Source organism: Oncorhynchus masou, chromosome 25 (assembly GCF_036934945.1).
Source record: "Oncorhynchus masou masou isolate Uvic2021 chromosome 25, UVic_Omas_1.1, whole genome shotgun sequence".
Lineage (NCBI taxonomy): Eukaryota > Metazoa > Chordata > Actinopteri > Salmoniformes > Salmonidae > Oncorhynchus > Oncorhynchus masou.
This window is the reverse complement of record NC_088236.1, coordinates 37,787,409-37,813,188: the sequence shown is the minus strand read 5'-3', so window position 1 is coordinate 37,813,188 and position 25,780 is coordinate 37,787,409.

Here is a 25,780-nt window from a genome sequence, read left to right as displayed (position 1 = left end):
TTGGGCTTTCCCTTGTGGATTGCGCAGATGATTACGGGTCTCGTCCCGTGTGATAATCATTATTCGAGTTACTCCTCGCTCTTTTGTTTTGAGTTTCTAACCTGTGTTTTGTTTAGTGTTTGTTTGGTCTTCGTCCCCATGCCTTTACATGGCACGCCGTAAGTTGGGTGCAATTTTTAAAAACTATTACTCATTCCTGCGCCTGTCTCCCGATTCTCTTCATGCCAACGTGACAGAATAAACGACTATTAAGGGAGACAGTGGGAGACAGTGGGAACGGCCTTCTGATCACCCGCACTGTGTTCATGTGATCGTCCTCGAGGTGAGGCCGGTGCCGATACTGCTGGGCTGCTGGTGCAGCGGGTCAGGGGGTCAGGGGGGGTGGGGGTACTGTCACGGATCCCCCCGGAACTTTCATTACGCACACCTGTCCCCTATTCCCACTGATTAGTACTTGTATAAGTGTCCCCTTTGGTTTCCATTGGGCTGTCGATTATTGTTACAATGTCCGTTGGTCCGTGTGAGTACCTGTGCTGTGTGTTTTGGGCTTTCGTGCCCTTGTCGATTGTGCGGATGATTACGGGTCTCGTCCCGTGTGATAATCATTGTGCGCTTATGTTATTTATTCAAGGTACTCCTCGAACTTCTGTTTGGGTTTCAACCCTGTGTTTTGTTATGTGTTTGTTTGGTCTTTGTCCCCATCCTTTACACGGCACGCCGTAATTTGAGCTGAATAAAAAAAACTATTACGCATTCCTCCCAAATCATTCATACCAACATGACACATTCACCTTGTGCCCTGCAACCCCTTGCCCCTATGCTGATGTACTGTCCTAGTTGACCTGCTTGAGTCAGCCCTGATACAGTGCCTTCAGAAAGTATTCATACCCCTTGACTTATTTCACATTTTGTTGTGTTACAGCCTGAATTAAAAATGTTTTAAATATGATTATTTTAAACTCATCTTCACACAATACCCCATAATGACAAAGTGAAAACATGGTTTTAGAATTTCTGCAAATCTATTGAAAATGAAATACAGAAATAGTATCTAAATTACAATAATTTGTAGAAGCACCCCTGGCGTTGATTACAGCAGGGAGTCTTTCTGGGTAAGCCTCTAAGAGCTTTCCACACCTGGGTTGAACAATATTTGCCTATTATTCTTTTAAAAATTCTTCAAGATCTGTCAAGTTGATCATTGTTAAACAGTCATTTTCCAGTCTTGCCATAAATGTTCAAGTCGATTTAAGTCAAAACTGTAACTCGGCCACTCAGGAACATTCAATGTAGTCTTGGTAAGCAACTCCAGTTTGGATTTGGCCTTGTGTTTTAGGTTATTGTCCTGCTAAATTTAGCCTGTGCTTAGCTGTATTTAGTTTATTTTTATTCTAAAAAAACTCCCTAGTCCTTGCCAATGACAAGCATACCCATAACCTGATGCAGCCACCACCATGGCTGAAAATATGAAGAGTGGTACTCAGTGATGTGTTGTGTTAGATTAAGTGCCATGTTGCAAACAGGATGAATGTTTTGGAATATTTTTTATTCTGTGCAAGCTTCCTTCTTTTCACTCTGTCATTTAGGTTAGTATAGTGGAGTAATTGAAGGTTGTTGATCCATCCTCAGTTTTCTCACATTACAACCACCCTCTACAGGATCACCCCCCCCACCCCCAACCACCCACCACGGGACAGTTGAGCTAACATGCGCAAATGTGATTAGCATGAGCTTGTAAGCAACAAGAACATTTCCCAGGACATAGACATATGTCCTTGTATTATCTTTTATCAGGTCTAATGTGTTATATTCTCCTACATTCATTTCACATTTCCACAAACTTCAAGTGTTTCCTTTCAAATGATATCAAGAATGTGCATATCCTTGCTTCATGGCCTGAGCTACAAGCAGTTAGATTTGGGTATGTCATTTTAGGTGAAAATTGAGGTCTGATCCTTAAGTTCTGTAACTATTGGCCTCATGGTGAAATCCCTGATCATTTTCCTTCCTCTCCTAAGTACATTTTTGCTTCTGAACTTATTTAGGCTTGCCATAACAAAGGCAAAGAATACTTACCTATAATGACTGAAAACATTTCCGCTTTTACATTTGTATTAATTTCTAAAATGTTCTTCAAACAAAATTCCACTTTGACATTATGGGGTATTGTATGTAAATCAGTGACACAAAATCTCAATTTAATGCATGTTTTATTCAGGCTGTAAACATAACAAAATGTGGAAAAAGTAGTTGTGTGAATATTTTCTGAAGGCAGTGTATGTGCTATTCTCCCCATTAGGGGGCAGTGGTGCTCTTAATGAGGATGCCTTTCCTACACTATTGACCAGGAGGCAGCACAATGAGAGGAGGCCAAACAGTGGTGGAAAGCTGCCCTTTGTCTCTCAGTCAGTGCCCTGTCCTCCAGCTATGCCTGGAGATCTCGCTTGCATGGCTTCGTGTGGGCGAGGGTGTGGTGCCAAACTAACAACAATGGTATCAGGTTGGTCGGTCTACTGGGAGATAACAGCTTGTTAATACTTTGACCTGTTGTGTTTTGTTTCAGAGTTATTTGTGTCCGTATTGTGTTATTATATTATGTGAATGGTGGGGGGGTTGGTTAGTTAGAGGGAGGATGTTCTCTCTCTCTCTCTCACTCTCTCGCTCTATCGCTCTCTCGCTCTCTCGCTTGCTCGCTCGCTGTGGTGTCACAGGTGCTTTAGGGATGTGTACTCCCCAAGGAGCCATAGGGATGGAAGTCCTGCTGAAGGGGGTAGGGTTTAATGTCTTGCCTCTAAATAGCAACAAAGAAAATAGAGCTTTCTGGGAACACAATAGATGAATTATCAACACACACAGAGAATCCTCAGACTTTTGAAATGTCTCCTGACTAATTGGTTTTGTCTCAAGACACTTGTACAAATGATCTTGATGAGCTCACGAATTGGGTTATTTACTGCCAAGTGAGTATATGTGCTACTGTAAGTGTCATAGTGTTAACAATGCAATCTACCTCCTCTCATGTACTGTATCTGTCTATTTCACAGCTCATTGAGAAGACCAGTGGCGTGGAAAAAGAAAGACTTATCCAGCCTGATTGATCTACCTCATAGTTAGTCATTAATTCCCAATAGGTTTGTTGACCTCCCTCAGAGATACACATTAACCGAGATCCTAGTAGGCTGAATGAGGAGCAGTCTCCCCCAAGAAGAGGGGCCAATAGGTAAAACCTCTTTCAATTTCAGGTGTCAAAACGTGATTTGGTTAATAAAGTTCAGAGTCAATTGGGCAAATGGTGAAGTTATAATAATACACATTATATATCAATAGGCTGTGACCTGACCCTAGGGTCCGAAGTTTAGTCTGGTCAGATCACATGATCTGGAAAAACTCTGTCCCTTGTAGATATATCTAGATTTCTTCCGATTACATTAACCACGTGAAAAATATATTCTGAAGTGAGTTCAAGTGAATTCTCCAGACATTGGGAGATTCCTCACATCCTCTCTCCTCACCTCCTAAAAACCCATTGGATGAGAAGGTCCAAGATCCCTCCCGTCTGACCTTCTCATCCAATGGGTTTTAAGAAGAGGGTGAGGAGATGGGACACGAGGAGTCAAGGAAATGCAGTTTAGATTCTCCCATTATTCTAGGCCTCTGAGGTAATTTCCTGTGCTGCTATTCCTGATCCTATTGTCATTGAATAATCCACGGTTGTTAATCATCCACAGGAAGTCCTTCTTAATTTGTGTTGTTTTCCCACCTCCTTTTTTGTCATTCCCAAGGGAGAAACCAAGCGATCTACTTATCAGCGCTTTCAGATGTTTATTTACAAATCATCAGGGGCTTGAGAAGAAAGGATGCCTCAAAGACGGTCACCTGCGGATCTTCAAACCCTGTATGATTTCCCTGGCACAGCAGCAGCCCGGCCCGGCTGCACCACTTGCCATATTTGATCTGTGTCGACAGCCACTCATGGGGCTTCAAAGGGAGATAATGAGGGCTGCAGATGTGTGACTGCTAGCAGTCCTAATCTATTTAAAGTAGGGATCCGCTCCGGATCTTCTTCATCCACCCTCACAGAGACGAGGCTTTTTCCAAGAACTCTATAATACAGTGCATTAGGAGATAAATGCCTCTCCTCACAGCTGTCTCATGCTGACAGCCTCCTGGAAAACTGGCTCTGTGAGGCTCTGGAAGGATCCTTCCTCCCCTGTATCTTTCTCTCCCTCTCTACCTTCCATCCCTCAGCTCTGACTCCTGGCCTGTCCATTGAGCTGATTTTACTTCATAAGTTATTTTCATGGTGAGACACTAGAGTTTTTGGTCAAGACTGAGATATTTCTCTCTTTTTCTTAAGCTACCCGAAATAGAATGATACATTAACAAACTAGATGACATCTTGACCTGGGATTTGTGGTGACCTCCTAGTAAAAAAAAAAAAAACTCTCTGAGACAAGATGCCCAAATGTGATTGGACGAGCCCCGAGTGAGTGGTGTTCTATAAGACGCTGTTCTGGATCTTCTGTTTATGTATTTATAGAGCAAGGTCTTCTGAGGGTGATGGATGACAGTCTCTTGTCATCCTCTGGTCTCAGCCCAGATTGCAGACTTCCATCCCCAGAGCAGGAGGCCTGAGCTGGACCCCAGACGACACATCTGCCATCACTACTCCCCTGGGGCCCCTGGGACATGGGAACCTTGCTGCCTCCCCCACCCCCTTCCCTGTCCCCATCTCTCTCTCTCTCTCCTCTCTGTGGTCCATCTCACCCTCCTCTTGTCTTCTTACCAATTTCCCATCAACCTGATGACTTCTATGTAATCGCCATGTGAGGATATCATTGGAAAGTGATGTCGCGGAGGAGGATCCGACGCCTGATAGCGGCCTGTGAGGAGCATATGGGTCATTTCTCCTGATAGTCCCCAGTGGTCGTAGGTGATAATTGTCAAGTTATAGAGCCCTTTCATCTCCCATTGATCTCAGCAGAACACCTGGTGGGACAGATGGCTGTTTCCCACAGACTCATTCATTCCTCTAGGGATCAAGTACTGGGGGAGCTTTTAACATGCAACTTAACCATTTACACTCTTCGGAATTGGCCTACGTGGATCGGGTTATATTGAAATGTTTCTTACAGACGAAATTTGAAAAGCAAATGCATGATCATGGTAGCAATTGAAAGGGAACAGTTTGTATAGACCAAAGGTGAGGACACAACAGTTAGACTTTTATCAGTGACCAAATCTGCTATTTTTAACCCATATACACTAGTTTATATTCTCCCCTTCTCTCTAGCTGTAAAATATGCCATTATGTCTGGATATGTTGCAGGAAAACATTCTTACATTTTACATTTACAAACAGTATTAGTCATTTAGCCGAGCACACAATCTTATCCAGAGCAACTTGCAAATTCATCTTAAGATATATATACCTTTTTTAAAACCTTTATTTAACTAGGCAAGTCAGTTAAGAACAAATTCTTATTTACAATGACAGCCTACCCTGCCCAAACCCAGATGATGCTGGGCCAATTGTGCGCCGCCCTATGGTACTCCCAATCACGGCCAGTTGTGATACAGACTGGATTGAAACCAGGGTGCCTGTAGTGACACCTCAAGTACTGAGTTTGCAGTGCCTTAGACCGCTGTGCCACTCAGGAGCCCAAAGTAGCTGGGTGAGACAACCACATATCACAGTCGTAGCAAGTACATTTTTCCATTGCTAGTCAGTGCTGGTAGGAAAAGACACACAAAAAATATCTTCTGTGTGACATTGTTACAGCCACACTGATTTGATCCACTCAGGTTTACACGCACATACAGTACCAGTCAAAAGTTTGGACACATCTACTCCTTCAAGTTCTTTTAAAAAATGTGTTAATTGTAGAATAATACTGCAAACATCAAAACTATGAAATTACACATATGGAATCATGTAGTCACCAAAAAGGGTTAAACAAATCCAAATATATTTTAAATATGAGATTCTTCAAAGTAGCAACCCTTTGCCTTGGCATTCTCTCAACCAGCTTCATGAGGTGGTCACCTGGAATGAATTTCAATTAACAGGTTTGGCTGGCTAAAACGCATTAAGAAGGAAAGAAATTCCACAAATTAACTTTTAACAAGGCACACCTGTTAATTGAAATGCATTCCAGGTGACTACCTCATGAAGCTGGTTGAGAAAATGCCAAGAGTGTGCAAAGCTGTCATCAAGGAAAAGGGTAGCTACTTTGAATAATCTATTTTTGTTTAACACTTTTTTGTTTACTACGTGATTCCATATGTGTTATTTCATAGTTTTGATGTCTTCGCTATTATTCTACAATGTGGAAAATAGTACAAATACAGAAAAACCCTTGAATGAGTAGGTGTGTCCAAATGTTTGACTGGTACTGTACATGCACCACACACTGTTGGTTACTGTATCATTGACTGTCACACATTACTTCAATACATCAGTTCAGCGTGCAGCTGTTGGCAATGCTATTTACCACAAAAAGGCAGCAGAGATGTCACTGGCACAGATCTGTACGTGTGAGTTGCAGCTGTCTGCAGCATGTGTGTGTCTGCCAGCCACTGGGCAAAGCCGGCCCGCTGCTCCTAAAGTTCACAACTTCACAGCAGGCCTTCCTTCACACTCTCACAGCAAGGCAGCTACTCCATATTCCACTACCAGTCCAGTCTCTGTCTTATTTACTGCTTTGCATTACATGCTGTTGGTTCCAGCACCTATGTGCGCCTGTCTTTTCAGAGAGGAATTATACGTATACAGTATGTTAGAACAAAATGGTCAAAATAAAGGCTATTCAAAACAATACGACAGGAAAAAAAGTCATGTCTATGGGTCAAGATTTAGCTTTGGTTTTTTGTGAAAGGTCAGGATCATTTCAATGAAATAAATGTGTAGCCTAAATCAGTTTGATTCTGGTCTGACTGAACTGCGGAAGTCCCAAACCCCATTGTGCTCATTGGGGTGAATTCTGAAAAGCAGGCTTTGTTTTTGAGGGGCATGAACAAGCAAAGGTCACTTTTGAAGTTGATCCATCTAATTTGTGTCTCTAAAACAAGTTATATGGTACAGTTGACACACTATAAGGGTATAAGATAACAGTTGACACACTATAACAATATAAGATAACATATCAGCCCAAATCAAATTAACAGACAGACACATGATGAAATACTCCACATAACTCAGATTTCACAAATATAGCATGCGCCCAAACAACAGATAATCAAGGAAATAGCTGAGATGCCTCAATATGGCCTGTCAGTGCTGTGACGGAGGCACCTGGTCTCTGGACTGCACCAGTCAACCCCATGAACTGATTCTAAATCAGTGAAATGTATCCTCTGGAATGTACAGAGCAGTCACAGAGTGGAGAGGACAGTGGAGAGTGTAATCGGTGGAATTACATGACTGCTAACATGAGGCGACTTTTCTCCTGCTTGGTTTCACATGCCACTCATTCATGTCATTCTGATGTGTTGGACAGATGACGAGTGAGAGAGATTTGGGGTATGTATTTTGGACAGGTCTGGGTCTACATATGTTGTTTGCACTGAATAAAGAAAACCGTGTGAAGTATAACAAGCCCGTTAACATTTACATAATGGGTTGAGCTGGACAAATACAATTTGATCATCTGAGATATCTAATACATTATAATGGACTAGGAAAGCGATCCATTTTTAATGGAACCTAGAATATAATTTCCTGCAAATAGCTATGATTGTAGTATTGGAGACGGCAATCTTGTTGACCTCGTACTGTATGTTTTGTTGCCCTGTTTCCTTATTGTCCAACTACATGTAATGACATCAGCATGCGACTTCCACTTGGCAAGGCAAACTCAATCAGGGGAAAACATGAATATTTCCGTAGATTCTATCGTTCATGGCCAAGAGTCAATTGCACATTTACACTTGATCACACAGAGAACAATGTGTTCATTCAGATGCTACTCAAGGACAAGAATGCTCACGAGATCCACTGATCAACTGATAGAGACTGATGGGAAAGTGTCCATGATGGGAATATAAAGATATAGTGAGATTCACTCGTGGAGGATGATACTTAGTAACTGGTATTTTGGTATTTTATTAGGATCCCCATTAGCTGTTGCAAAAGCAGCAGCTACTCTTCCTGGGGTCCACACATGTAAACATGAAAACATCAAACATGACATAATAGAGAACATCAATAGACAAGAACAGCTCAAGGACAGAACTACATACAGTATCAATGCATACACACAAACTATCTAGGTCCAATAGGAGAGAGGCCTTGTGCCGTGAGGTGTTGCTTTATCTGTTTTTTGAGACCAGGTTTGCTGTTTATTTGATCAATATGAGATGGAAGGAAGTTTCATGAAATAAGGGCTCTATATAATACTGTATGCTTTCTTGAATTTGTTCTGGATTTGGGGACTTTGAAAAGAGCTGTGTGTAAATTGACTATGCAAACTATTTAGTGGATGATTGACAAATTAAGTAAGAATGCTTTGGTCGCTTTCTCATGGGGTCTTTTTTCATATTGAGCTTCAATGTAGAATTTGATGAATCATCAAGCATTATTGTACAGCTCAATTCTACACACATGGAAACCACAGGAAAGTACTAGAATTTAATAGCAGGCCATTCGATAAGCTCCGTGACAAATGAAGGGTGTGTTACACAGAGTGTGGTGAGCTAAATTACACCACAGATCCCCAGAGCAGAAGCTTTGACAGACAGAGTGGGGGCATTTGGGAGGGAGAAAGGCTGGGGAATCAGTAACCAGTTGTTACCCTCTCATGTATGAGGAACAGGTGAGCAAGGCTGATGGACTTGCTATTGTCACACACACACACACTACCAGGGAGGCTAATTGACACAGATCTTAAACAGGGGGACTTACAGGAAGAGCACCAGAAGAAGGCGGGAGTCAGTCTCTCCTTTGTAATCCTCCAGTTGAGCAAAGGCAGCTGAGAGATTGGCAGCCGTTCAGTCCCAAATGAGGGACCATCTCCCTGGCCTGTCTCTGCCTCTCTCTGCACCCCTGACCCCCTCCATCCATTCAAAGCACAAATCACAAATTAGGAGAGGAGCTGAATGTGGTGGCAATGAATGAAAGGACACAACCAAACAGGCCGGCAAAGGGTGGAGGTTGGCTTTGGAGGAGCATTGCGCTGGGGTAATGAGTAGTCCATGAGTCCAAAAGTACAAACGGGTCTTTGTTTCCCAGGGACTAGATAGGCAGACGCACGGGTGAGTTCTTCCCAGTGTTGCGGTCTCACTGTCGGGAGCGCTTGTCCAGCACATGTCCACATGGATGGCCGGTCAAACACTGGAGCACTGGTGCCTGTCTGGGGACACTGGGAGGGTGCCTGGGGGACAAACACATGGCGACCCTGACCTGCCCTGCCAGCCAGTACTGTATAACTCAGCGGCTCTGAATGGCCGGCTGGCAGGCCTAGCAGTATGGCTCCCTGAAACTGAAATTATTAGGAGCCGCAATGGAGGAGGTAAGGACGGTCTGATCATATGGTCAGCAAATAAGTGTCTTCTAAAGGGAAAGCAGGTACAGTACATGTATAGGCCTATCTTTACTGTTAAATATAGTCAAGTAACTGTCGAGGGAACTTTGAATTTGCAGACTTACTCCACTCCCAAAATGGACTCAATGAGTCAAAGAATAACTGACACTATTTTCTTGAATTTCTGTTATGTAAAATTAGTCCTAGTTCGGTGTTTATAGTTTTCAGTGTAGAAGATTCCATGCAAAATGTTGAGACCTGATGCAATCACAGCGCAGGTTGACAAAACTAGCATGACTTATCTTTCTTCACCCAAACTAGAACATATGTTCACTCCCTTCTACCATTATACCAGCCAAATGAAAGTAACTCAAAACAGTGTGAAGGCTTCAATCTGGTCTACTGCAACATGGCACACCCAGCACTTAAACAAACAAACACACATTTTGGCAGAGCCTCATAAAAGAGAGTAACCCAAAACTCTTTGTACGAGGTCACAGCGGACATTTGTGGGGAAATAAAACTGTAAATAGAAATGTAAATATTATTTTCTCCACTCTGGAACTGTTTCCCAGGCTTCTGACTGTATGTGGAATGTGGCGATGTTACAGAACCCGCAGAATTGTGCTGATCGAGAAAGGAGAAGAGATATCGGGTTCAATGGTAAACAAAGTCCTAATGCCCTCCAGCTCTTTCCCTTTGTGTTGGGACTGTAAACCGTTTGCTGAGACGACACAGGATGGCAGATGTCAGGTAAGTGAAAATGGGAGTCCGGCTGAGATTTCTCAGAGATAGAAAGATCAAGGCAGCAGTTACCTGTCCTGGGTGAGAGGAGAACATCCAGATCTCAGGGACAGGTACATCTATCAACAAGGTCAGGTAACTGCCAAAATAATGGAAACACTGGAGTAAATGAGGGACACATACTGTAGTGTTTTGAAAGCAGGTGTGGTTCCCGAGTTAATTAAGCAATGAGCATTCCACCATGCTTAGGGTCATGTGTAAAAATGCTGGACAAGCCATAATTTTGGCTACCATGGCTATGCCCCCATAGGATGACAATGCACCTATCCACCGGGCACGAGTGGTTACTGAATGGTTTGATGAAAATGATGTAAACCATATGCCATGGATGTCTCACTCATCAGATCTCAACCCAATTGAACACATATGGGAGATTATGTAATTCTCTTCACGAGTGAGAGTAGTGCAACTCTTTTCTGCTCAGCTTGAAGTGCATACAGTGTAGTCAGAGAGCGTGAGGTATAGTATTACGTTTTTATTGTCATTTAATTATGAACCAAATGAACACAGTGCTTTAGGAAAGACTAGTCATCCCTCTCCCCATTATAGCCCATTTCCACCCTCAGAACCAAAGCTTGCAAGTCTTACTGATATCCCTCTACTGAAAGGGGAAGGGGGAAGCTGCGACGAAAGTAATATACATGCCCATTTTCTCAGATCTCACAGAAGCTGGAATGACGTAGTGAAGTCAGCATGTTCATAACGTGGAGGATGAGCTACCTGCAAAAAAAAAACAGCCCAGTCCGGCCATGTTTCGCAGTTGTTGTTTAATAAGGTTCCAAACATATGTAATTTTCTTATCCCATCTAGTGACTAAATGACAGCACAGGCTTCAAGTGTTATGCTGGCTCTGGGTTTTAGTCTGGGAGAAGTTACAGGAGAGACGGCTGGGGGGGAAGTAACACCATGTAAACTGATGACCTGGAATATAATGGAAATGAATGTTTCAGCACAGGCCATTGTCTCCTCGAGTTCACATTGCTTTTACAATATTAGCAAAATATCAACAAGTGACTGAATGTTTGAAAATGACATACGACATCATTCGAATTGTGACTTAATCAATTCACTTGATGGGTCAGCTTCTCACATGAGCTTTCATCGACAGTTAAGTGGTTGAAATACGTAATTATAAAATATCTTTATAATTCTGGGGGTCCTTATTACCTTATGTCAAGCCATTGGAAATGTGAGAGACATGATGCGTTTGTTGTTTGTGAAGTGAATAAAGATGTTTATTCTATCAAGACACCAAGAGTGCGCATGACAAGGGCAGCTGGAGCGCACCTGATTGGTCGAATTAAGCATGAATCGTCAATGAAAATGGTGAAAAACATCTCCTACTACATTCCCATTAAAGTGAGATGAGAAAATGATGGTTAATACAGCTATTATGTCATCCATTTTAGTCTGATTAATATTCATAAGGCTAAATATTGTGGTTGTGCAACATTACGCTGTTGACTCATGGCTCATTTTCATACATTTATGTATGAACCAAAAGCATCAATTATTTAACTCGATACAAACATGAAATGATGTCTGATAGTACATTTGTTGAAAGTTACGAACCAGAAACAACGAGATAAGACAGATATTGTGCGCTTCTCACCAGCTGTTACTTCCGTCCCAAGGCTGTTACTCCTGTCCTGCTGGCAAGTACAAAAGTTAGGTTGTGGTAGTTCTGTTCTCGGTCTATATAATTTCAACTTATTTCCCCTGAAATGAAATCACAACTAATAAAATATGGTGTCTATCGCTATTGATCGCTGAGTAATTAGGAAAAAAACGAAAAGTGTTACGCTCATCCTGGTTCTCCCCTACTACAGTGAGTGGAACATCATCCTGTGGCAACTCTGATTCTCCGCCCCACGCCCGGCCTGGGAATAGGAGGCCATTTCCTGTTGCACAGAACGCTGGGAGAAGTGATTTCTACCTCTGACCTGATGGGACGCTAGTATGAATGGAACACGACAGGAAGGAGACACTGTTTGTGTCTATGAACATGCCATGTTCTGACCAGAGGTATGTCAAGTTAGAATAAGTTAGTTCATTTGGGTCTAACAAACCAACACATTGTGAAACAATTCTAATTCTTTAAGTTACGTAAACAGTAGGGCTTTAAAATGGTCAATGTTGACAGAATAAAACAGCAGTACCAAATTAGAAATTCTGTTGCCCAGAAATGACAGATAAACAAAAGACTATAGAAGACACTGGACACAGATGCTATGATACAAAGCATCAATTGTGCATATGCAAAAGCTCTACTTTCCCAAAATAACATTTGTACAAATAGATATTTTCAATGTTATTCTAATAAACCTCTTGAGGACACATACACTACATTATTACTGTGACGATAATGTACAGTCAAAGATCATCTCCACCCCAGGGAGGCTGCTACATAGTGCAGAAGTTAAATACTCACAGTACAGTACCATTGAACACAGCAAAAGATCAGAAAGGGGGGAGCGTCCTCAGAGCACTGCTGAAGTTAGCTAAAGAAAGCCATATGTCCTTAGATTCTCACTGCCTTTTGGGTCGGGGTGCATCATGGAAGTTTTGGTCTTCCATGGTGACATCACAATGAGGTAAATTAGTTAAAGACCAATAAGAAAGAGAGTTCCAAACCTCTTTGCCAATAACAGCTAGTTTTCAGTTTCCCTCTCCCCAATCAGACCACTCCCAGACAGTTATAGCAAAATTCTTGCTTGAGAAATTGCTCTTTGCTAAGAAGCTATTTTTGTTTATTTATCACAGTAAGGTACTTAATTGTTCCCCAGAAATGATTTGACATTGAGATAAAATAGCTGCATTGGACCTTTAAAATGGCAATGTGCCAGGTTTGAGTTTTAAGGAAGAGATGAAAGAACCCCCATACACCAGGGAGACATATTTGAGATCTTCGTCAGATATCGTTAAAAAAAGTGTTTGTCACACATCAATCAAAATCCTTAGAATACTGCTTTTATTATGCATTCATAGCGAACATAAAGAACTGCCCTTAAAGGGGACATATACAGTAGCTACTATGTATATTTGGACTTTAAATTAATAAATTAATGATATGCACCCATTGATTCTGGAATACAATATAACATATAAATGCCTCATGAGCTGAGTTCAACTGTCATAATAACCCCAAATATAAACTTGTTTTAATCCAAACAAGTAAACAAAGTAAAAAATAAACAAACATTACATAGCCTCTAAACATGGTTGAAACTGTAATTTTGATATCATGCATGGTCAGTCCTTAGCTTTGTCTATGATTTGAGAGTGGTTACATTTCTCCAGCCCCATCCCTCAGCTTCTTTTTCGAAACCATGGCGGAGAGAAGCTTTGTTTTCGTTTCAACTGCTGATTGCCTCTTTAGACTTCACTTGTCCGATGTGCACTTTATCAGGCTGTTGATTATATTTTACAATCGTCCCATTTGTGTGTGATCACGGTATAACGCCCAAGGTGTAATCAACCTTTTGTTTCTCCTTCTTTCTCACAGATGCCATTGCAGAATTATTTCCTACCTGTTACTCTGTGTGTTTCCCACTATGTAGAAGTAGTCATATCATGAATAGGACAATAGTTTGTGCCAGATACAAACAAAATAGGTCTGAAATGTGTTGACTCTTAAATGTGGCATTGTTTGGAGAGAGTAGGGGGTGAACATCTGAAAACCCTGTGAAAATCATGAGGGCTTGAGCTGAAACTTGCCTTAAATAACTGTTTTAGTTTTCACATGTTAGGCATTCAGGACACATAGAAGAAATTCTGAAGTTAGTGAGAGGAGGAAGTTGAAGGTGATTTAGTGTTGATGGTACCATATTATATGGAACATTTTGCCTCGCGGAAGTTTAGAGAGAGAGGGCAAGGAGAGAGAGAGAGGACAGTAAGAAAAAACATTTGTAAGGTCAAATATGGATATTGTTGATCTGGGCTCTCTATGTGAGCTGCAGAATAGGACCACATGATAACAGGGACTTTTAGCACAAGAAGTGAAGGAACCTGGCTATGGAAGAAAGGAAGATATGTACATGCTGTCTTCAATGTGTAGTAAAAACCCTCTGGTGGTCCATTGTCCAGCCAGCACAACACTGATCTCCAAGTCTCTTTCTAAACCAGAGTGTCACAATCTACTACCATAGTACTCAGTGCTCACATACCGACATTACACAGCGCTCATAGGAGAATACTAATCTTCCTCACCCTTCCTTCCCTCTCCCCAAACAAACATTAGATCACACACACACACACACACACACACACACACACACACACACACACACACACACACACACACACACACACACACACACACACACACACACACACACACACACACACACACACACACACACACACACACACACACACACACAGTTGAGGCATACACGACTATTCTTCTTGTAAAAAAACAACACTTGATGTAACACTATATTTTGCTTAAACAACTAGAGTCCATCAGTCTTAAGTTGATTATTTTGCTGCAAATATTGAGAGAGAAGGAAAAGGAAGAATGAAAGAAAGAGAGAAAGAAGGAAAGTCCCTCACTCACACACAGAGGCACAGTTGTGGCCTTGCTGTGTTGGTGCCAGTGCTACTGTCCCCGCTCTGAGACTTGACATGTATTTCATTCCCATGACTGGTCCGCAGATTTTTACCCAGAATTCCATGGGGCATGGAGCCAGTCTGTCCTGCTGATCAGTGATCCTTAGCCTTTCACAACACTCTAATCGTGACTACATCAGCATACCCTATGAAGGAATATCAAACTCGGGATCTCTCATCTTCTAGTATAAAAATTGCAGAAGTTGATGTTGAAAATATATGCGGGATTTTATTCTGAAGTAATGATAAGATAAATGTTTGATTGCACTATGCACCGCCATATACCCATAAAGGGAGGATATTAGTAAGCCACCAAAGTGAAAAGAATGAATAGAGGAGTGTTTCTAGGAAAAGGTGACTCTCCTAACTGGAATTCAGATTGGCCTGGAGGAGGTGGTGCAATAAGTCAGAATATTGTCAATTTGGTGAATTACCTCATCATGACACAGAATACTGAGCTGCATGGGCAGACAGATACTCCCATACCACTGGAAGCCTTTTGTTGAGCCGTTTCCTGGACCACCAGTTCTCTTTGCTCATTGGCTGGTAAACAACACCTCAGGGACCATAATGTGAAAATGGTGCACTCATTTTCAAATTTGGGTAACCTTATGGGAGATCTTTGGATAATCTTCAGGGAGATGAGTTATGTTTGAGAGAAAGTTCCTCTAGTGTCACCAGTGCAAAGTATCATTTAGTGTTGAGAAAGTACATATTTTGAGATGGATGTGAGCTCAATCTATTTTTACATTTTATGGGAAGTAAAGTAGTAAAAGAAAAATCTGGGAGGACCTCTTGAGTCATGGCTCAAGAAATGGGTGTGGAACATAACATTTCTGCCTGATATTGTAGACCTACAGCAGAGGAGGACAGGCGATAATATACAGTGCCTTTTGAAAGTATTCAGACCCCTTGACTTTTTCCACATTCTGTTACGTTACAGCCTTATTCTAAAATGGATTTAATACAAACATGTCCTCAGCAATTTACACACAACATCCCATAATGACAAAGCAAAAACAGGTTTTTAGAAATACCTTATTTACATAAGTATTCAGACCCTTTGCTATGAGACTCAGGTGCATTCTGTTTCCATTTATCATCCTTGAGATGTTTCTACAACTGGATTGGAGTCCACCTGTGGTAAATTCAAATGATTGGACATGATTTGGAAAGGCACACACTTGTCTATATAAGGTCCCACAGTTGACAGTGCATGTCAGAGCAAAAACCAAGCCATGAGGTCGAAGGAATAATCTGTAGAGCTCCGAGAGAGGATCGTGACGAGTCACAGATCGGGGAAGGGTACCAAAGTACTTCTGCAGCGTTGAAGGTCCCCAAGAACACAGTGGCCTCCATCCTTCTAAAATGGAAGAAGTTTGGAACCACCAAGACTCTTCCTATAGCTGGCCACCCGGCCAAACTGAGCAATCGGGGGAGAAGGATATTGGTCAGGGAGGTGACCAAGAACCCAATGGTCACTCTGACAGACCTCCAGAGTTCCTCTGTGGAGATGGGAGAACCTTTCAGAAGGACACCCATCTCTGCAGCACTCAACCAATCAGGCCTTTATGGTAGAGTGGACAGACCGAAGCCACTCCTCAGGAAAAGGGAGGACAGCACTTGGAGTTTGCCAAAAGGCACCTAAAGGACTCTCAGACCATGAAAAAACAAGATTCTCTCGTCTGATGAAACCAATATTGAACTCTTTGGCCTGAATGCCAAGGGTCGCGTCTGGAGGAAACCTGGCAGCATCCCTACGGTGAGGCATGGTGGTGGCAGCATCATGCTGTGGGGATGTTTTTCAGCCGCAGGGACTGGGAGACTAGTCAGGATCGAGGGAAAGATGAATGAAGCCAAGTACAGCGAGATCCTTGATGAACACCTGCTTCAGAGCACTCAGGACCTCAGACTGGGGAGGAGGTTCCCCTTCCAACAGTAAAATGGCCCCAAGCAAGTCTGGTTCATCCTTGGGAGAAATTTTCAAACACCTGAAGGTACCACGTTTGTTTGTACAAACAATAGTACGCAACTATACACACCATGGGACCACGCCGCCGTCATACCACTCAGGAAAGAGACGCATTCTGTCTCCTAGAGATTAACATACTTTGGTGAGAAAATTGCAAATCAATCCCAGAACAACTGCAAAGGACCTTGTGAAGATGCTGGAGAAATCAGGTACAAAAGTATTTATATCCACAGTAAAATGAGTCCTATATCGACATAACCTGAAAAGCAGCTCAGCAAGGAAGAAGCCACTGCTCCAAAACCGCCATAAAAAAGCCATACTACGGGTTGCAACTGCACATGGGGACAAACATCATACTTTTTGGAGAAATGTCCTCTGGTCTGATGAAACAAAAAATAGAACGGTTCTGCCATAATGACCATCGTTATGTTTTTGGAGGAAAAAGGGGAGGCTTGCAAGCCGAAGAACACCATCCCAACCGTGAAGCACGGTGGTGGCAGCATCCTGTTGTGGGGGTGCTTTGCTGCAGGAGGGACTGGTGCAATTCACAAAATAGATGGCACGATGAGGGAGGAAAATTATGTGGATATATTGAAGCAACATCTCTGTCATGTCTTGTTATGTCTGTTCCTGTCCTTTCTCTTCACTCTGTCTCTCTCTGCTGGTCTTTTTAGGTTACCTTCTCTGTCTCTCATTCTTCAGCTGTTCTACATCTCCCCTAACTAGCTCATTCACTCTTTCCCCACCTGTTCTCTCTTCCCCCTCTGATTAGGTCTCTATTTCTCTCTCTGTTCCTGCTACTTTCAGGGTCTGATTCTTGTTTGTGTTTTTGATGCCAGAAGCAAGCTGTCGTCCCGTTTGCTTCCACCTTGTCCTATCCTGTCGGAGTCTGCCTGGCAGGTGCATCCTGCATTATACTAACGTTCTTTTTGTTCCATTGACTACGTTGGAAGAGGATTTATGCCATTCCTGTTTTTCATTAAAGAACTCTGTTTTCTGTTAAAACCGCTTTTGGGTCTTCACTCAAGTACATAACAATCTCAAGACATCAGTCAGAAAGTTAAAGCTTGGTCGCAAATGGGTCTTCTAAATGGACAATGACCCCAAGCATACTTCCAAAGTTGTGGCAAAATGGCTTAAGGATAACAAAGTCAAGGTATTGGAGTGAGCCCTGACCTCAATCCTATATAAAATGTGTGGGCATAACTGGAAAAGCATGTGCGAGCAAGGAGGCCTACAAACCTGACTCAGTTACATCAGCTCTGTCAGGAGGAATGGGCCAAAATTCACCCAACTTATTGTGGGAAGCTTGTGGAAGGATTCCCGAAACGTTTGAACCAAGTTAAACGATTTAAATGCAATGCTAGCAAGTACTAATTGAGTGTATGTAAACTACTGACCCACTGGAAATGTGATGAAATAAATAAAAGCTGAAATAAATCATTCTCTCAACTATTATTCTGGCATTTCACATTCTTAAAATAAAGTGGTGATCCTAACTGACCTAAGACAGGGACTTTTTACTAGGATTCAATGTCAGGAATTGGCCAATGTGTATGTAAACTTCCGATTTCAACTGTATATATATATATATATGCTAGATAGAGACTGGGGGAGCAAGGCTCAGCAAGCAGGGAAGTAAAGGATAAGTGAGAGAAAGAGAGATGGTGAGAGAGGAAGTGAAAGAGAGAACTAGATAGACAAGGAAGGAAGGATAAAGTACTGGGGAGAAACCATGTCCTAGGGGATATCCTTTTGAAGAAAAGGCCACATATTTCCCAAACTCAATAAATTCGCCAATTTTTCCTGGCTGCACCTCACACAGTGGCTTTAATGGGATGTTGGGAAGCCAACATTTACCCTATGAAATATATCTGTTATCTGGGGCTCAAGGGAGGGGATTTAGAGTCTCGGACAGAGCGCATCCGACCAACACAGGGAAAGTCAAAACCTTGAGAACACTTCAGCAAATACAGAATCCTTCCTCAGCAGATTTATTTTATACAGTATGTGCAATGAAAATGAAATAAACCTAAATCTGAAAAACTTTTTATATAATCTGATTTCATAGAGACAGTCGGCAAAATGACTTGAACACATTTTTGTTGTTTTAACTTGTCATGTTTTGAGATGCTGTAATTTACATTTTTTTTAACCTTTATTTAACTAGGTAAGAACAAATTCTCATTTTTAATGATGGCCTAAGAGCAGTGGGTTAACTGCCTGTTCAGGGGCAGAATGATAGATTTGTACCTTGTCAGCTTGGGGATTTGAACTTGCAACCTTTTGGTTACTAGTCCTACACTCTAACCACTAGTTTGTGATGCTAACCACTAGGCTACCCTGCCACCCTGGCAGTTGAAAGAACACACAGGTAAAATGCTGGTATCGTGAGGTGAGAACTGTGAGAATAAAATCCCAGTAATTATTGACTGTTATACAACGGATGTTTCTAATCCTGAATGCTGATTGGTTAAATCTGCTTTCCAACCCGTGTCTATACCACAAGTTACCACCGGCTAAATATATGACTTTAAAATGCTTTTTTACTCTGTTCCATCTGACTGTGCAATCCACTGTCTCATCAGCCTAGCCAGGCAATTTATTAAGTTGATCTCCACAATAAAAAGTATCTGGACATTATCTCAGATTTCTTTTCGACTAAGATTTAGTTTTCAACAGCGGAGATTTGTACAAACCCTGCTGTCTGTCTCTCCGACATTTGCAACATTGTTTCAATATTCAAATTCGATCTCCAGCTGTCCTATAGTAATGAGTCGGGAGTCGGGATGAACAGACAGGCAGGTAGTGTTTATCAACTGGCATCATTTTTATGGATATATACAAAGAAATATCAATTGAAAAAAGGTCAAACTAAACGAAGTGCAGCTTGAATGCAGTCTTTCCTGCTTAAGTTTGAAGTGATTGTGTTAGCTGTGTTGTTGGCTAGCTCCTCTGAACAACAGTGTCCTAATGAGAGAGCACATTTTCTATGCAAGGCGAAATCGCGCATCATTAGTTCATTGTTACGGATGTAACCAGATTTATGTCACTAGAAAACAGCTTAAACAAATGCAAATGCCACTACTGTTGTTTTTCTGGCTGCACTGTTTGATGTGACTGTAAATTAGCCGTAGTTGGCTAACTAGCAACCAAGGGATAAAAACATTGCCAGCCAATACGGAAATGGAACATTTAGAACGAACAACTGGGTCGTGTCCACAGATTCAGCACAAAAAGACTGAACGTCTGGGTCGCGTCTCTGGCAACCGAACGGATAGAACGACCAGCCGGCTTGGGAAGCAACCCTAGACTTGTGCCGGGACTATATCTTGTGGAAGGATGAAATAGTGTGAATAAATCAAAATAACGTTTATAATGACAATTATTTGAATATGTTGGTAACCCATTCTATTTTATTGGTAACCCATTGTATAAAAGTGATAATATCCTCGAAGCCGGTGTTTGGATGATATATTGGCACGGTTTGCTGGCCTTCAACTTCGTCTCGGACCTAACAACACCCGTGCCAATATATCCTCCAAACACTGGCTTCTCAAGCATTATCACTTAATTGAGGTAACAAAGGGAATGGTGCTCTCACTTCATGGGAACCATGGTCAGTGGGAGAGGCACTCTTCTGCTTATTAGTGTCCTTACTCTGACACATTTCTCGGATGAAAGAGAAATCAGCTTTCTCACTTAGCAGTGACTCCCTTTGATACCACACTCTACATGTTCATATTGTTCATGATGAAACAACCATATAGCAACATTAACCTCAACCTCAACCAAGCTTGTATTTCAGACATGAGCAACTGAAAATATAAATTCATTAGCGTTGACATGGAGAAGTGCTGGGACCAAGAATGCAGTGTGAAGGGAGAGGAGTCTTATGAGAGCTTAGGGAGAGGGACAGAGGGTGACGATGGATAGAGAAATGCAGGGCACAATATGGGGCAGCAGGCATGGTGTGACAGGACAGCATCCAGGAGCCACAAAGGTTGATACAATCTTCCAGTAAACAAAAGAAGGAAGCTGTCCCATGTGACTGGCTCCCACTAACTTCCTTTATGTGATTGCGCAGCCCAAAACAGAACCAGAGCAGCTATAGGAGTCTGAACTCCCACGGTTCCACAGCACTGAGGTAGGTACTACTATTAACCCTTGGTGAGCCTGTTGTCCCCCCTACAGTAGCTGGAGCGCCAAGGACACAATACTGGGAAGTGGCTGCAGTGGCCAACATAAAAGTGATAAATGTGTGTTTACGCATCTCATGACATGTTAACCCGATATTAACCTAATTAGTTGTGATTCGGTGTTGGAGATTTTAGCCACCACGTTAACCACTTTAAGTGTCTTGTTCAGTCCCTTACAGTAATGTGAATGTTGGTGGGTGGCAGTCGATCTGGACTGGGTTGGCTAAATATAAATTGACTAGAAATACTGGCTAGTCACCAGACAGCTCAAAAGGCTTTAGATGGATCATGGTGCCAAACACGTTTGTGAACCATTGCCTAATATCAGCAGTTGGTATACTCAATCAGTTGGTATACTCAACCAGTTGGTATATTCAACCAGTTGGTATACTCAATCAGTTGGTATATTCAACCCAAAATCACACTTCTTATTGTCACCCCCTCCCAACGCAATCTCCTCAGGAGAGCAGCAGCCAAGGACCCAGGCCAGCATTTCCTCCCATTTGACAGTATAACCTGTAATCCAACAATACTGTTTGTAAACCATATCCTGCAGCCATTCATAAGAACAATACTAGAGGGGTAGGATACATTAATCTATGGTTGATACACAAATAATGAGACTGCAATACAATGGTGTATTTTTTCCTGTTTTCAGGTAGGCTAAATATCCCCAGTTGAAGACTGCTTGTAGTGTTGTCTCGGTGTGGGAGGTATTAGATGGGATGGACTGTCAGGATTTGGCCAGGGTTGTTCCGGTTTTTGGTCACTAGATGCCCCCATTGTGCTTTTTGACCTTTTGCTTTCCCTTGATCCCCATTATTATTTGCCCCTGTGCCTCGTTTCCCCTGATTGTATTTAAACCCTTAGTTTCCCTCAGTTCTTTGCTCTGTGTTTGTATGTTAGCACCCAGCCCTAGTATTCTGTGTACTCTTGTTGATCCCGGTGGACGCTCTTGTGGAATTCTGTTTTTTGTTCTTGTTTATTTATTTTTGAGTATCTTTTGAGGCTTTTTATGCTTTACCTACCACCTTGTGGATTTACCTTTTTGTCTTGGAGGATTACCTTGTGGATTACCTTGTTCTTGTGGAATTCCTTTTGAGCTTGTGGAGTTACATGTTTTCCTGAAGGACTTCACTTTTTACTTTATTAAATACACCGTCTCAAGTACTGCTGTGTCTGCCTCATCTTCTGGGTTCTGCTGACTATTCTTGGCTCAGTTGGTTAAGTGACTGTTTCTCACTCCAGAGACCTGGGTTCGTAACCGGGTCCTGACAATGGACACTTGAAAAAATATCTATATATTTTATTTGAGAACAAGTTCTCATTTACAACTGCGACCTGGCCAAGATAAAGCAAAGCAGTGAGACATAAACAACAACACAGAGTAACACATGGAATAAACAATTGTACAGTCAACACAATAGAAAAAATCTATAATTATAAAACAATTATAAAAAGAATGTCTCTGCCCTAACAATGGGATTTGTTGTAAACAGTTGGGATAATGTATACTTTGCTAATGGAGATATTTTTTTAAAAGGTAACAAAGAGCAATGTACAATACAGTTAGATAACTTAGCAAACAAGACATTTGTTTTATGCACATGGAGAACGCCCTTTTTATGTACCTTCGCTAATTGAAAAAACCTCCAGGGGACCATGACACATCTTCCTGTGTTTTAAACATCATTCGACACATTCATGTTCTTGCAATGCCACATGAAACGTGTCTAGAACACTAATATGGGCTATTCTGAGAACATGGTAACCACGTTCTGGGTTCGTTCTGTTTGACATTGAAGGAATGTTCTCTTGACTCGAACGCCAAAACATGCTAAATAGGTTCTCAGGAGGTTTTTGCTGACATACATGTCATGTTCCTATAACTAAAGGAAAACTGGACACTCAAACACCAGGGGAACCTTACGGGTAAAATTACAAAAACAATTTCTCTCCCAAGAATTGTTTACTGGGAAGGTGCATTTTGGATTATCCCAGTGTTAGGGGTTGGGCATTTAACCTGTTCAGGTTGTTCATTCCAGGAGAGCTTAGGCAGGAGTGACATATTGTCCCAGGGCTCTCTTAACCTCAGCTGTGTGATGAATTATTGACACTGTCTAAGTTATTGGCGCTCTGCCTAGTTTGAAGGCAATCTGCCTAGTTTGAAGGCAATCTGCCTTAGAAGCAGCTAGGTTCAGTGAATTGGCCACTTACATTATTGTTTATTATTTTGAATGTTCATGTTCGTGTTCGTCCACTTCTTATTCGATAGTTCCATATTCCAAAGTTTCAGCTTACCTTCTCCACCTGTAAATACCACAATTTATCACCTGATTCCATAGGACTTCTGATGCTTCACACCCCTTGACAAGACCACGTAGGGTCCACTATCCTATATGTGCTGATATAACAAAACCATCATTAAGTTTGCTGACGACACGACAGTGGTAGGCCTGATCACTGAGAATAGATGAGGCGGCCTATAGAGAGGAGGTCAGAGAACTGGCAGTATGGTGCCAGGACAACAACCTCTCCCTCAATGTGAGACAAAGGAGCTGATCGTGGACTACAGGAAAAGGAGGGCCGAACAGGCCCCCATTAACATTGACGGGGCTGTAGAGAAGCGGGTTGAGAGTTTCAAGTTCCTTGGTGTCCACATCACCAACAAACTATCATGTTCCAAACATATCAAGACAGTCGTGAAGATGCACGACAAAACCTTTTCCCCCTCAGGAGACTGAAAAGATTTGGCATGGGTCCCCAGATCCTCAAACGGTTCTACAGCTGCACCATCGAGAGCATCCTGACTGGTTGCATCACAGCCTGGTATGGCAACTACTCGGCATCTGACCATAAGGCGCTATAGAGGGTAGTGTGAACGGCCCAGTACATCACTGGGGTCAAGCTTCCTGCCATCCAGGACCTATACAATAGGCGGTGTCAGAGCAAAGCCCATAAAATTGTCAAAGACTGCAGTCACCCAAGTTATGGACTGTTTTCTCTGCTTACCGCACAGCAAGCGGTACCGGAGCGCCAAGTCTAGGATTAAAAGGCTCCTCAACAGCTTCTACCCCCAAGCCTTAATACTGCTGAACAATTAATAAAATTGCCACCGGACAATTTACATTCACCGTTTATTATCTATGCATAGTCATATCACCCCCACCCACATACACAAATTACCTCAACTAACCTGTACCCCTGCACACTGACTCGGTACCAGTGCCTCCTGTATATAGCCTCGTTATTGTTATTCTTGTTGTGTTACCTCTTATTACTACTTTTTATTTTAGTCTACTTGGTAAATATTTTCTTCTTCTTGAACTGCACTGTTGGTTAAGGGCTTGTAAGTAAGCATTTCACAGGTAAAGTCTACACTTGTTTCACAGGTGAAGTCTACACTTGATGAATTCGGAGCATATGATAAATAAAGTTTGATTTGATTTGATTAGATCCTATAGCCTTTTACAGGAGGTTGATGTGCACTCAACATGGTAATTGCCAGGCTTGTCCCCAAGACAAGAAGCAGGACAAAAAGTTGGAAGGGCTGTCATTAGGTGGGAACCGCCAAACCAAACAACTCCTGAAACAGACTCATTGGATCCCTTGGAGCCCTTTGATGTGTTCTGTGGGGAGTTGGGTGTTTGGGTTGGAAGGTTTTGCACTTTGTGTGGTGTAACCGAGGTGACAGAGTCTCCTGGCCCTCCCTGCCCCCACAGCCTAAGCGTTTCCTCTTGGTGTGACAGGGCAGCTCAGATACAAACAGGTCAGAGAAGTTGACACAACACGACTGGTGTGGATATCAGCACCCATGGTCCCAAGAGGAAACGGATCAGTTGATCGTTCAAAGGATTCGATAGATCAGTTGCCTTTTAGATTCATTTTACTGTCAATGGGAAATGTGACACATCACATCAAATCAAACTGTATTGGTTGTATAAACATATTTAGAAGATGTTATTGTGGGTGTAGCAAAATGCTTGTGTTCCTTGCACAAGCATTGCTACACAGAGGGTGCTTCAACAAATAGTGTAAAATTAATACTCACACCTGTGTGTGTGTGTGTGTGTGTGTGTGTGTGTGTGTGTGTGTGTGTGTGTGTGTGTGTGTGTGTGTGTGTGTGTGTGTGTGTGTGTGTGTGTGTGTGTGTGTGTGTGTGTGTGTGTGTGTGTGTGTGTGTGTGTGTGTGTGTGTGTGTGTGTGTGTGTGTGTGTGTGTGTGTGTGTGTGTGTGTGTGTGTGTGCGTGCGTGTGTGTGTGTAATGGACGAAGATGAGGAGAGGAGAGTAGCAGGAGAGAAAGTTGTTTTGTTTTTCACACTTCGGCAAACTTTGCTAGTTGCTCTGTTGTTCACACTTCACCACATTGCTATATAATCCAGTGGAGTGCCATGAGTCAACACTGGAACCAATGACATGTACAGTAAATCAAACGGTTAAATGCATTTGATTTCAATCACGTTTTGACAGTAACCCTATTGATTTGAACAAAACCTTTGTTCATTGTAGAAATTCTCAGAAAGTTACTTTTTGGACCTGCATGCCAAAACATTCAAGAGATACAGGTTCTCAAAGTTGACCCATATTGCATACCCCACTATACAAGAATATTTTTTTTGTTTTGTTTATTGGTCATGTACACAGTTATATAGATGTTATCACAGGTGCAGCG